This window comes from Triticum aestivum, chromosome 7D (genome assembly GCF_018294505.1).
Source record: "Triticum aestivum cultivar Chinese Spring chromosome 7D, IWGSC CS RefSeq v2.1, whole genome shotgun sequence".
Lineage (NCBI taxonomy): Eukaryota > Viridiplantae > Streptophyta > Magnoliopsida > Poales > Poaceae > Triticum > Triticum aestivum.
In genome coordinates, this window is record NC_057814.1 from 234,196,151 (window position 1) to 234,210,847 (window position 14,697).

A 14,697-nucleotide genomic window follows, 5' to 3' on the forward strand; every position below is an offset into this window, starting at 1 on the left:
ATGAGGATTATGATTATTATTATTGTGGACTAACCATTTACATTATTTGAATTATTGAGTATCCCTGGGACGGTTCTACCTCCTGGATACTCACTGCGATTATTCTCTTATAAGCCCTTTATGTGGTGTCGCTCAGACGCCCGACTGTGGCATGCTTGTTATTTAAATTACTTATAAGCCCTTTATGTGGTGTCGCTCAGACGCCCGACTGTGGCATGCTTGTTATTTAAATTACTTATAAGCCCTTTATGTGGTGTCGCTCAGACGCCCGACTGTGGCATGCTTGTTATTCAAATTAATTATAAGCCCTTTATGCGGTGTCGCTCAGACACCCGACTGTGGCACGCTTGTTATTTTAAATTATTTATAAGCCCTTTTTGTGGTGTCGCTCAGACGCCCGACTGAGGCATGCTTTATATTATTATCCTTTCGAGGCGTCGCTTCAGACACCCGATCGGTGCATTCTATTTCTGCTCCCTTATTGCATATTCATATGAACAACCTGCTTGCGTGCATCATGGATTTTTATTTCGTGGCTGACGTTGTGATCATAGAATATTTCAGAGCATGATCACAATTTGTTATATTATACCTGTGTTCATAATGTTTGCGAGTACATTCAAAGTACTCACTGGCTTGTCCCTGGCTATTGTCTTGGCCAGAATTCCTGCGTGGAGAGGAGCGTTGCGACGACAGCCCCGGAACCTACACAATGATGATAGCAGCCTCGCGAAGATAGGAGTTATCCTGGTCAGCTGTTCCTGTGGGAAATGGAGTCCCATGGCCACTGATGAACCACAAACCGCTTCCGCCATCAACCACTAGAAACCATTTGTTGTACTCATAGGCCAGAATGGTCTTGTACCACATATTTTGTATTTTGCTAGGAATTTCTGTATCAAGTTGGTGCCTCATCAGCTAACAGTAATCCTGGGGCTGGTGAGCACAAGGACCATTTTTGGGAAATTGATACCCCGAAAATCCGGTCCTGACAAGTTGTACCCAGGGGACGGTTGGGTTACCCACGCCTGCATTATTGAAAATCCCGTGAATAAGGGACACGATCCCTGCTTTGACAAGATGTGCCTGTAAAACCGCGTCCCGAGACGTGGGGCGAGGGGCTAGCCAACGGTTGAAAATAATAACCGGGCAGGCGTAATGCAATGTCATAAACAGTTGTCAGTAGGTCAGACTTGTGGAATATGTATTCTCTGCAATCACATACACGGGTCCGGATATACTTACTACATCTAAAGACTATTCTGGAGTTCGAAAGGAGGGAACCCGCCTTGCAATGCCGAAGACAAATCTGCACGCCGGACTCCTCGTCATTGAAGCCAGGTTCAGGGGCTACTGAGGGAGTCCTAGACTACGGGGTCCTTGGGCGTCCGGCATGTTATCCTTTGTGCCGGACTGATGGGCTGTGAAGACATGAGGGTCGAAGACTATACCTGTGTCCGGATTGGACTCTATTTGGCGTGGAAGGCAAGCTTGGCGACCGACTAAGAAGATTCCCTTTGATGTAACCGACTCCATGTAACCCTAGATCTCTCCGGTGTCTATATAAACCGGAGAGAGTAGTCCGGATAGATATACTCATTACCATATTCATATAGGCTAGACTTCTAGGGTTTAGCTATTACGATCTCGTGGTAGATCAACTCTTGTAACACTCATATTCATCAAGATCAATCAAGCAGAAAGTAGGGTATTACCTCCATAGAGAGGGCCCGAACCTGGGTAAACATCGTGTCCCCCGTCTCCTGTTACCATCGATCCTAGACGCACAGTTCGGGACCCCATACCCGAGATCCGCCGGTTTTGACACCGACACCTGCTCGTTGCGCATGCTACTCTTGCAAGCTGCGACTGTCCGTTTGCGCAAGCTCGATGCCATGCCCGTGCTGCCGCCGCTGCCTCCCACGCAGGCTACACCCAGGGTTGGATCTTCATCTTCTTCTCCTTCCGTTCGCTTGAAGCCCGGCGACCGCCCTCCAACGAGGGCGCGAGGAAGTGCTGTGTCGGTCTGTCCAGCGGCGGCTAGGTTAGGAGCAAACCAGACTGGAGGCGCTCGTTTGGGCCGCGAGCCTGCTATAGTGCCTGCCTTGCACTTATGTTATTGGCCTATCCAAATTGAAACATTTTTCTTCATTTTTTACATTGCCTGCTCGTGCGTTGGGACGAACAAAACTAGCCTGGGCCAACCTGGATGACTCAAACTAGGTGCACACTTTCGAGCCACCCGAGGCGGCCGCCCATACCAGCCCCTATGGTGGCATCGCCCCTTTTTGCGTGTATGATAGGGGTAGTGAAAAATATTCCAGTGGCGCTTTTGATTTACCCACGAAATGGTTGAATTGCTTGTTTCTATGAACTGAGTTCGCCAATAATGTGAAGGATGCCAGTCTTTTCATCGTATTGTAGATTGCTTAGATCTCGATATGCCAAAAGTAATCGCATGAAATATATAGTAAAAGCCAGTGTGATGTGTGTGGCTACAACTAGTCTGACTACACGTCCTCATATAACATATCAAAGACGCACCATCTTACCAGATTAACCATTCAACTTACCAATGCAGTGTGGGAAGAAAGAAGTATTGGGACTGCGTATCCAAGAAATTGATGCCATGGACTCCTTCGTACAACCTTGTAAGCGAAAAAGAAGTTGCCGTGTGCATGTACAAAGAACTAGCGTAAGTTCAGTTACCTGCTTCTCGAAATTTTAGTTAGCCACTTATTGCAAAATTGTTCAATTACGTTGCTTGGCTTAATTTAGTTTGCTACTGATTACATAATGCCACAGCCTGTTAATCCTATTACAGACTGCACCTATCTATGTGTTTGATACTTACTGTTAAGAATTACCTGTTTGCCTGAACTTAAATAGCTACTTGTTTGTTTAACTGCTTTGCTGCTGCAACAACGGGTTACAATGATGTTAATAACTACTTTTCAGCATCGAATTGAAACTCTTTAATTCCTTGTTTGTTTAACTGGTTTGCTGTTATAACTCCCAGTTGAGATGTTTTGCTAACCTCAACTTTTCTGAATCCAATCGGAACTTGAATGGCAAAACAGGTTAGCCCAACATCAAAGAGCAAGGTCCCCATGGACGTTGTATCATCCCACAACAGCGGCACCGGCCCAATCGTGCATTATGAATTGCCAACTGCTGATGCTCTAGAGGCTAAACTAGTGGTAGAAAGAGATTCTGCTTCTGCACTTAGAGAGGAAATTGACATGTTGAGGAAGCAAACAACACAATCAGTAGCAGTACTCAAGACAACCATTAAATATTTGGTGGATTTCAAAACGAAGCAAGCTGAGACTGACCACATTGTTAAGGTCCTGAAGGAAAAAAGGAAATTAAATTCCCACTTGGTAAATCATAGGTGAAATGTTCTTTCCATCGTTGAATAACCTTTGTGTTGTTTGTTCATGTAATCAATCAAACCATTTGTTTCAGAGATCATGTAATAATTGTTTTTTTGTTTTTTGTTTTTTGGTTTGTAATTTTATTTGACCACAAGTCTGTATTAATTGATAAGACTCGGAGACATTTCATTTTGATTGATGTGCCAGACCTACAAATATGCCAATCGGGCTGAATGTGCATTCAGCAATAGTAGTAGTATAGATGGACCATAAGTGGCACGCATCGGAAAAGGCCAAGATGCTGTAGTAGCTTGGCTAAAAAAAGGATGCTCTTGTAGCAACGAAAAGTACAGCGACCTGGCTTATGTCTGTTAGTTGATATTATTGATCCATATACTCTATAAGTGTTTATATGTCTGTTAGTTCTGTACATTCTTGGTTGATTCACTCGGTATTTGAATCTTGATACATCGCTTGTGTACATATCTAAATGGGAGTACACATTATGCTGCGTGTGACATTTGAGTTGGACATAAAGTGTTCCAAATATTTGAATTCACCTTAAACTGGATTCTAGCTTCTGAATTTGAGTATCGGCATTTGTAAACCATATTCATATATGATAGTGGAATACATCTTTGCCGTCCTTTTGAAGATATATAAAAACACATAGAATGATTTATAAAGATTCGTATAGGAATATAAAATGGATTCGAATTTAGTTGCCAGGGTAAACGTGGATGCTTATTGTCCCAAAATTCGAAAGAAGCGGCAAAATTTCCACTCCCACGTCGGCTGCCCGAAGCCAAGTGTTTGGGAGATGGAAATTACTGTCTACCCATTACACGGACAATCCATCGGCCTGATTTCCACTGCTCTAAATAGGGGTAGGATAGTAACTTCAATAAGACGTGACACGACAGCCTCTGAGCCCATTCCGACACGGTGGGCGCCAAACATGGGCGGCAAAACACATTTGATTCAAGATCATCCAAAAGACCTCTGTTTCTTCCTCCATTTCCCCATTCATACACGGTGGGCGACAAAACAAACTCGACTCGGCCGAAATCGATGTAGGCAAATATTTTCAATAGGGACAGGTTTGTAACTTCACTCAAACGTGACACAGCCGCCCTACCTGTCAGCCCCGTTCATACACCGTGGGCGCCAACCACCCTCTCCTCGCCCGAAATCACTATGGGCAAATATTGGCGAGATGCGAGATTACCGTCGTATCCCCAACCGACGAGACGTCCAAATTTTAAACGGGGGCTAAGTTCGTAACTTTCCCATATTTCAGACAGGCGCGTCCCAAAAACATGGTTCCCCGTACCTCTCCCTCCATTTTCCCATTCATACACCATCCGCGCTAGAACACCATCCCCACACCAGCCTCCGTCCGCCACCCCATCCATCGCCGCCGTCCTCCACCACATCCATCGTCGCCGTCCTCCACCACATCCATTGCCACCGTCCTCCACCATGCCGAAGCGCCTACCAAGACCGCGTCGTCCACTGCTAGAGATGGACGTTCCTCATCCACAACGACGGACCAAGAGCCTTGCGTCACGTCCCCTCGCTTCATCGGCGCCGTCGTCCTCTTTGTCGGGGCCGCTCACACGACCTTCTCTTCCACCGCAACGGGACTTATCCCCCGATGCACCCATCTACTGTCGGTGTACAAAAGGAGGGGCGCACTTTTGTACCCCTTTACCTGTGCACGGGCAGTCGGAGCCGCGCCCACGGTCACACCAAGCAGAACAGGGGAGGTGAGCCAAGGTAAGACCGAAGCCCAAGATAACCAGAGCAACGCCAAGGCCAAGACCACAAAGAGCAGAGGGACGAAGCAGGTTCCCCCGGCAAGACCCTTGCCGGGGCAGCTGGCCCCACACCAACAGAGCAAGCCACCCTTGAGCCCACGGTCTCCAACATCACGTTGGGCCAGGGCTCGGGAGGCACCTCCATGGTGGCATGCAGATCTTTGTGAAGACAAGGAACACTCAAGATCAGATGAGGATTAGAAGAAGACGATCCTCGGCAGGATCCTTGCCGAGGAAGGCCACCAGACCCCCGGCAAGGCCCTTGCCGGGGACGACAGCGCGCCACAGCAAGACCCTTGCCGGGCCACCCGGCAAGGCCCTCACCGAGGACGCCAGCAGGGCCACTACCAGGCCCGCACCAACCAAGTCTCCACCGTTCACATGCAGCTGCCAGCCCAACCAGCTGGGCGGGCACCTGCATGGCAACATGCAGCTCCCAGGCCAACTCATCAAGCGCCTGTGTGGCGGCATGCAGATCTTCATGGAGGCTCCACCACCGCGCCACTTCAGCTGCCTGCCTGCCTACGTGGCGCCGCATGCGTCGCTAGCTGGGGCGCGTGTCGAACCAAGGAGGAGCGGCGACGGACGGGACGGGCCTCGCCCCCGTCCCCAATAAAGCAAGGGAACACCTAAGCTACGCATTAAATGCGTCTTGTCCTGTAATACGAGCGATAAGCTCATAGCACTGTGCGCCTTTCCACCTCCTGTGGGCCACTGTGGCAGCCCCTTTCGACTATAAAAGGAGGCCCATGGCATACTGGAGAAGGATTCGGCTCTTTTGAACCACACACTCACCACAGCTAGTTCGAGAGCTCAAGAACTCTCTGAAATACACCCACCAAAGGAGGACTAGGGTTTTACGCATCCTCGCGGCCTGAACCTGGGTAAACGATCCTTGTGCTCGTTACTAATCCTGCTCTTCTGGCAACCCTATGCCCCGGCAACCGTAGTAGGGATTCTTGTGATCCCATAGGTGTCGTTTCCCCGACATCTTTGGCGCGCCAGGTAGGGGGCGCAATTGTGAGAATCTAGTCTAGTAGCTAGCCTAGCAGTTCTTTGTCGCCATGGCTCCCAAGAAGAAGACGGCCACGGCGATCGGCTCGTCGGGGGCCGAACGGCCCGTACCACTACGGGCGAGCAGCGGCCCGGTCGCGGACATGACCCGGGCCGCGGTCCGCGAGCACCAGCATCACCCTGGCAGTCAGAGCCTGGCGAGCGGCGTCGTTCGCATGCCCGACGACCGGCCGCACGTCGCCAGATCCAAAGACGGAGCTGGGCCCCCCGCAGGCGGTGCGGGGGCCTCCAGGGGTGTCATTGTGCCACCTCCGGGCGGCGCAGCGACCTCCAAGATGCCCACGCCGGCGACCACTGCGCGCTCTTCCCATGGTGTGCGCGACGAGCGGCGTCACCACGCCGGTGACCCTGGGCACCGCCGTGGGAAGAGCCCTGTGCGTCGTCCACGGGATACAGGAGTTCAGCATGCCCGCCGAAGTGCTGGCGAAAATGGCACGCAGCCGCTGGATCGTAACGGAGCTCCTTCTAACGTGGTTAGAAGTCGAAGCGCACCGCGATCCACGCAGCTATCGTCGCCGCCCACGCCAGCAGAAGCTTTGGCGCGCGCGCAGCTGCTCCTCGACTTCCCTCCTGCTGCAGAGAAGCTCGACGAGTGCAGGGCCACCATCCGGAGCCTCGTCGCCATCGCCAACAAAGACGATCCGCGGCCAGCGGGGCCCTCGGGTCAGCGCTCCACCGAGCCACCACACGCTGGCGTTGGGAGGACCGGGGGAGCTGCGGCCATGGTGCACTCTCCTCCTCGCCAGCCACCGCGGGCATCGGCCCGTCATGACGACGCTTGTGATAACATCTCCATAGCATCGTCTGACCCGTGGACCCTCCGCGACCAGCGCCAGGTTCTTCGGGAACAAGCTCACGAAGACGCTCGGACCACCATCGAGCGCCGGCGTGAAACGCGCCACCAGTCGGACAAGCGGGTGGGACCCGCTATGGACCACCCAGCACCGGGGGGCTCCGGCGGCCTACCTTACGAGGTGGGCTGCCCGGCCTTCACCCGTGAGCTGCGGCAGTTCCAGTGGCCATCCCACCGCACGTTCAAGCCCGACGTCGGCGAGAAGTACACTGGCAAGACCCATCCGTCTGAGTTCCTCAGCATCTACACCATCGCGATGCAGGCTGCTGGAGCTCGCGACGACAAGGTGCTTGCCAACTATTTCCCGCTGGCACTGAAGCCCAATGTTATGTCTTGGTTGATGCACTTGCGGGCGGATTCCATTTCTTCTTGGTCGGATCTGTGCCATGAGTTCGTTGGCGCCTTCACAGGAGGCCACCAAGCTCATGGCCAGGCCAGTGATCTGCATATCATTCCCCAGAAGGAAGGGGAAACCCTGCGCAAGTACATCCAGAGATTCAGCCGGGTGCAGTACAACATCCCCGACGTTCATCCCGCCGATGTGATCAGCGCGTTCCATCAGAACGTGCGCAACCGCAAGATGCGTGAAGAGCTGGCGATGACCAAGGTTAAGGATGTGGCCGAGCTCTACGTTCTGGCCGATAGGTGCGCTCGGGCTTAAGAGGGAAGGAAGTACCCCGGCGAAGCCGCCGGTGCGGAAACCGACTCTACCGACGAAGACGCCGCCACCCCGACGAAGAAGGACCGGCGTCGCAATAGGAAACGCAAAGGCAAGGCCGTGCTTGCCGTTGAAGGATCTGACGATACCGGCACTGCCAAGAAGGTCAAGGCAGACGCCCCCGGCAAGAAGATTGCCGGGTACGCCGCCTGCCGGGCCTTGGCGGCTACCGACAAGTTAGGAAGCTCCGGCAAGCAATACTGCAAGATCCACCACACCAAGGGCCACGACCTCCAGAACTGCCAACAAGTCGAGCTGCTTGCTGAGAAGCAAAAAGCTTGAGTACGAGAGGCGGGACAAGGAGAAGGACCTGGATGGTGCCGAGGGATCCGGCAAGAAACATGGCGGCCAAGGAGGCTGCCGCGGCAAGGACGACCAGCAAGAGAGGCCCGCCTGGGGCCGTGACAAGAAACAAGAAGACGATGATCATGACGAGGACGACGAGTCCGGGGAGCAAGAGGTCCAGAAGGCTACGGAGGCCATGTGCGTCGATGGTGGCGCCTCGTTGCATACTTCTCACCGCCAGCTCAAGCAGTGGGCGCGTGAGATTACAGCAGCGGAACCGTCGTTCGACGCTCAGAAGCCACTGAAGTGGTCCAGCACGCCCCTCATCTTTGACGCCGAGGACCACCCTGACTGCACAACCGCGGTTGGGTGTTTGCCATTGTTGGTCTCCCCAACGATACGCAACCTCAAGGTGAACAAGATGTTGGTTGACGGCGGGGCCGGCCTGAACTTGATCTCGCCTGTCGTGATCAAAAGACTGCAAATTCCTGATGGAGACCTCGAGGAAACGGGTATGTTCCAAGGGGTCAATCCGGGGAGGAGCCAGCCGAAGGGGAAGGTCACACTGCCCGTGACGTTTGGAGGGGAGTTGAACTACAGAACGGAGAGGATCATCTTCGACGTGGCCGAGATCCCCTTGCCCTACAACGGGATCCTCGGCCGCCCGGCACTAGCCAAGTTCATGGCAGCATCACACTACGCCTACAACATGCTAAAGATGCCCGGGCCTTTGACCATCATCTCCGTCCCCTTCGACAAGAAGGACGCGCTGATCTGCGCCGACCAACTCTACTGGGAAGCAGTTGCAGCAGCTGCCCTCAAGGCACCTGCTCCTGCCGCTGAAGGCCCGGAAGGGAAGAGAAAGCCCGGCAAGACCTCTCGCACCCACTCCGGCAAGCATGCCTCTTCGGAGTGCTATGCTACCGTCGAGGACATGCCAGAGAGCTCTACCGGCAAGAACAAGAAATCCAGAGCCGAGCCACCGCAGACCAAGAAGGTGTCCGCCAGGGAGGATGGCACAGGAGGGGCCTTTACCATAGGCTCCACCCTCGACAGGAAATAGGAAGGCGCGCTCGGCACCTTCCTGCGGGCGAATGTCGACATGTTTGCATGGCAAGCATCCGACATCCCCGGTGTTCCAAGGGAGGTGATTGAGCACCACCTAGCTGTCTGCCCTCATGTGCGGCCTGTCAAGCAGAAAGTCAGAAAGCAGGCTCTGGAGAGGCAGGAGTTCATCACAGAGGAGATCAGGAAGTTGGAAGCAGCAGGTTTGGTGAGAGGAGTGCTCCACCCGACGTGGTTGGCCAATCCGGTAGTGGTGCGCAAGGCGAATGGGAAGTGGAGGCCGTGTATTGATTACATAGATATCAATAAGGCTTGTCCTAAGGACCCCTTCCCGTTGCCGCGCATCGACCAGATTGTTGACTCCACGGCCGGGTGTGATCTGTTATCATTCCTCGACGCCTACTCGGGCTACCACTAAATCTTCATGACAAGAGAGGATGAAGAAAAGATAGCATTCATCACCCCATGTGGTACGTATTGCTTTTTACGGATGCTTTTCGGGTTGAAGAGTGCTGGCTCGACGTTTGCAAGAGCAGTCCAAATTGGTTTTGAACCTCAGCTCCATAGAAATATGGAGGCATACATGGATGACATAGTGGTCAAAACCAAGGACGGGCCAACTCTTGTGCAAGATCTGGAAGAGACATTTGCCAACCTGCGCAAGATCAACCTCAAGCTGAACCCTGAGAAGTGTGTCTTCGGCGTTCCGTCCGGCAAGCTTCTCGGGTTCTTTGTGTCACAGCGCGGGATCGAGGCAAACCCAGACAAAATCAAGGCTATTGAGCAGATTGAGGCGCCCAAGCGGATCAAGGATGTGCGTCGGCTCACTGGCTGCGTCGCCGCCATGAGCCGATTCATCTCCAAGTCCACCGAGCGCGCCCTTCCTTTCTTCAAAATCTTGAAGAAGGCAGGCCCAATGGAGTGGACCCCAGAAGCCGAGGCAGCATTGCAGGATCTGAAGAAATACCTTTCCTCCATGCCAATACTTGTTGCGCCTAAACCACAAGAGCCGTTGCTGCTGTATCTAGCGGTGACGAATCAAGTGGTCAGCGCCGCACTGGTGGCGCAGAGAGAGGTTGATGAAGAGGCAGTGGCGGCAGTAGAACCAGCGGATGGAAAGCCAAAGATCCCCCGGTAGGGCCTGGTGCCGGTAAGGCAGGGCCCCCGGCAGGATCTAGCGCCACCGAGGCAGTGCTTGCGTAGTCAGGCAAGGTGGTGCGGAAGAAGAAGATGATGCAGCACCCGGTTTACTTTTGTCAGCTCCCTCTTGCAGGGGGCTAGGTCGAGGTATTCCGGTGTGCAAAAATTGCTCTTCGGCCTCCTTATGGCCTCGAGGAAGCTGCGTCATTACTTCCAAGCCCACGAGACCACTGTCGTCACCCGCCTCCCATTGCAGCGGATACTGCATAACCCAGATGCAACCGGAAGGATTGTGGAATGGGCCTTGGAGTTGTCAAGTTTTGGTTTGAAGTTTGACAGTACCTCGTCATTCCAGAGCAGAATCTTGGCAGAGTTCATTGCGGAATGGACCTCAACGCCTAAGAAATCCAGGAGACCGCTCTCCCCGGCAGGGATGCAGACCGCGACTGGATCATGTACTTTGATGGGGCTTTCTCGCTGCAAGGCGCTGGTGCCGGCATGCTACTCGTCGCGCCCACCGGAGAGCACCTCAAGTACGTGGTCCAGATGCACTTTCCTAGGGAGATGTCCACCAACAACACTGCGGAATATGAAGGGCTGCTTGCCGGTCTCGGGATCGCGGCAGACCTCGGGGTTAAGAAGCTCATCGTCAGGGGTGACTCGCAGCTCGTTGTCAGACAGGTCAACAAAGATTATCAGAGCCCATTGATGGAGGCTTACATAGATGAGGTGAGGAAGCTGGAGGAATGCTTTGACGGTATCCAAGCGGAGCACGTCCCCCGAATGGAGAACGACATCGCCGATTACCTGTCAAAGTGTGCTGCATTCAAGCTACCTGTGGAACCAGGTACCTTTTTGCTCCGGTTAACTCAACCATTCGTCGAACCATCAACGGGGCAGAACAAGCGGAGGAAGTCAGGTCCCGGCAAGTACTTTCCTACCGAGCCTCCTGGGGCTGCCGGCAAGGGTGCTGCCGCGGACGCTGAGCCCGCCAAAGGGCAACTAGCTCCAGCAGGGCGTCAAGCCCTAGCCATGGAGACAGCCGCACCCATGGCTGAGGAAATGCCTTTGGTCCTTGCCGTCGAGCCCCAGGCTCCGGCATGGGCACAACATACTGTCCGATTCCTCCAAACAAGGGAACTTTCTGAGGAGAAGGAGGAAGCGGAAAAGGTAGCCCGTCGGTCCACCCTGTACCAGTTCGTCGATGACGTCCTGTACAGGAGAAGGCCGAACGGCGTGAAATTGAAGTGCATCCCCCGGGAGGAAGGACTGGAGCTGTTGGCAGAGATACATGGAGGCATATGTGGCTCCCACATAGGGTCGAGGGCCCTTGCCGGAAAGGCGTTCCGGCAAGGTTTCTTCTGGCCCACCGCCCCCCACGATGCGACGGCACTAGTAACCAAGTGTGAAGCGTGTCAGTTCCATTCAAAGAAGCTTCATCAACCAGCTCAATCCCTTCAAACAATCCCTCTCTCCTGGCCATTCTCGGTCTGGGGGCTCGATATACTGGGCCCTTTCCCCCGCGCTGTCGGGGGCTTTGAGTACTTGTATGTTGCAATCGACAAGTTCACAAAGTGGCCGGGGGTGGAAGCAGTGAGAAAGGTGACTGTTCAGTCAACTGTCAAGTTTTTCAAGGGACTAGTTTGCCGTTTTGGTGTGCCCAACAGAGTCATCACCGACAACGGCACGTAGTTCACAAGCCACACCTTCATGCAATACATTCAAGACCTCGGCAGCAAGGTCTGTTTTGCTTCCGTGGCACACCCACGGAGCAACAGCCAAGCGGAAAGGGCAAATGCTGAAGTGTTGCGAGGCCTAAGAACAAAGACTTTTGACAAGCTGCGCAAGAGCGGAAGGCGCTGGATTGATGAATTGCCGGCGGTTCTTTAGTCGATCAGGACGACGCCAAATCGAGCCACCAGCCAGACACCTTTTGCCCTGGTATATGGGGCAGAAGCAGTTCTCCCCATGGAACACATATACGGGTCACCTCGAGTGCTCGCTTATGATGAGCTTGAGCAAGAGCAGTTGCGCCAAGATGATGCGACACTCCTTGAGGAAGATCGTCTTCGGGCGGCTGTGAGAGCAGCACGCTACCAGCAAGCCTTGCGCCGCTACCATAGCCTCAAGGTTCATGCCGGAAGCTTTGAGGAAGGCGACCTTGTTCTTCGGCGCGTTCAGTCGGCCAAGAATTCCAACAAGTTGACGCCAAAGTGGGAAGGCCCTTATCGGGTAATACGAGTCACCAGGCCCGGCGTAGTCCGCCTGGAGACCGAAGATGCTGTCCCAGTGAGCAACTCCTGGAACATCGAGCATCTTCGCAAGTTTTACCCATAAGGCGCGGCTCGCCGGGCCTCCCGGCAAGCCACCTTTTGTACAAGCTTTGCCGGCAAGGCATGTAACCCTTTGTACAAAGCCAGGCGCAGACCCTGAGCATAAATAAATGAAGCACTGGCGCCCTAAGTTATAGCATGCATGCTAGGTCGAGTCTCTTCCTTGGTTAGGGTTGATAGTGCTTAGCGGCGACTAACCCCTAGCCTAGAGGTCGAGTGCGCGTCTATCTGTTTCTTTTCTGTCCTCCCTTGGTTCGCAGGGCACATGAGCACTTCTGCTGAGCTACTTGGAAGAAAGGAAGCGGACCGGCGTCCCGACCCCGGCAAACCAGAGTTGCCGGGGGCTGCAAGCACAAGGATCCAACCACGGCAAGACAAGGTTGCCGGGGGCTGCAGATCCAGATAAGTCTTTCATCCTCTATCATGCATTTCGGAACAGAACTGGGATATGTGACACCTCGTTTTATTTCAAGGCCATCGTGCTCCCCTTTTCTATACCCAAGGATTATCTCCTGGGCCCGGATTTGGTTGTAGTCGCGGTGGCAAGGAAGTAGAACGAGGAGCCTAAGCCCGTTTCATCCCTGTCTCCGCCAAGGGCGCGAGAGTGGTCGAGCAAAGTGGGGGGACGGCAAGGCCTGTTGCCGGGTGAAAACGTTTATCTTAAATTCTAACAAGGATTCGCTCCTTGTCGCGGGGTCTACCCACGAACGAAAAACCCGGCAAGCATCTCTTTTCCATTAAAAACATCCCACACAGGTACAGTCCATACGGAATAAAAAACATGAACAAGGGGGATTACAAGCTTTAAATTTAACAAGGCCCAAAGGCTTACAGATTAAAAAAGAGATAAGATGCCCGTGATCCCTTTCTTGTCCCTCTCCTCAGGAGGCAGGTCAAGGAGGCGAGAGGGCAAAAGGGACGCCTAGGCGAGCTACGAGCAGCAGAAAGCACCAAGAGAACACCTCGGTGGCCGCCCACGGGAGGGCCGGTGATGACGGTGCTGGGAAAGGAGCTGGAAGACGAGGCGGCAGGACCGGCAACACGCGATGAAGGCGTCGGTGCCCGCGTACTCCGAATTGACGGCCTTGCCGCCCGTCCTCTTCCTCTTCCGCAACCTCCCAACGCCAGCCGCCCAAGGAGACGACCCCGAGAAGTTCAAGGAGCTGGCCCCACCCCCAGCAAAACTCTGCCGGAGGAGCGGCCAGGTGCAGATGTTGCTGCTGCCGCACCCGCCCAGGCGCGGGGCGTCCGACGCCTAGTCGGACTCGTCCCCGTCATCTGCCCTGCTGTCCTCCTCATCACTTTCGCTCGAGGAAGAGCTTCCATCGTCGGAATCTCCGTCGGAGGAGCTCTCCACGCAGCACTTCAGGCGAGTCCCGAACTCTCCGAAGACCTTGACGGAGAGCAGGCCGTCCTCCATTAATTTGAAGTAGAGGACGAGCCCCGCCGTCAGGCTGTGGATGCGAGCGAACGTCTTTCATCCACGACGGAGGTACATAACCCGAGGAGCCGGGAAGTCGACGTCGACCCGCGTGCCCCCATTCCCACAGCCCCTATGTGCAATCTGAGGGATTGGGGCGGGTCACGTTCCATCTCCCGAGCAAACGGGGCGGGAAGACGAAGACGGCGACGTGGAGGCCGGCGCAGCCTGATGAAGAACTCGCGAGGTTGGTCTCCAACATGGCCTTCGATCGGAAAAGGCATCATTGGCGGGGGCGAAGCCGGCGCGCCGCCCCGTCCTCCTCTTCCTCGAGCACTACGACCTCTGCCCTGGCCTCTCCCCCTCCCCCTTCCCCTCGCGGCCGGTTCCACCACCGCGGGCTCAGGAGGGGGAGGGACGCGCTGTCGAGCGGTGACCCTCGCCGCCACCGACGAAGGGCCAGGATTCCCTTTCTCCATGGCGAGTGAAAGGAAGAAGCGGAAGCAGGAGGAGATAGATGACAGAGGACTGCGGGATGCCATTCCCCCTTCCCCCTCCTTATAAAGGGGCGGGGTCGGGGCTCGGCCGCCCCGCTCGGCCAACCCAGCCACC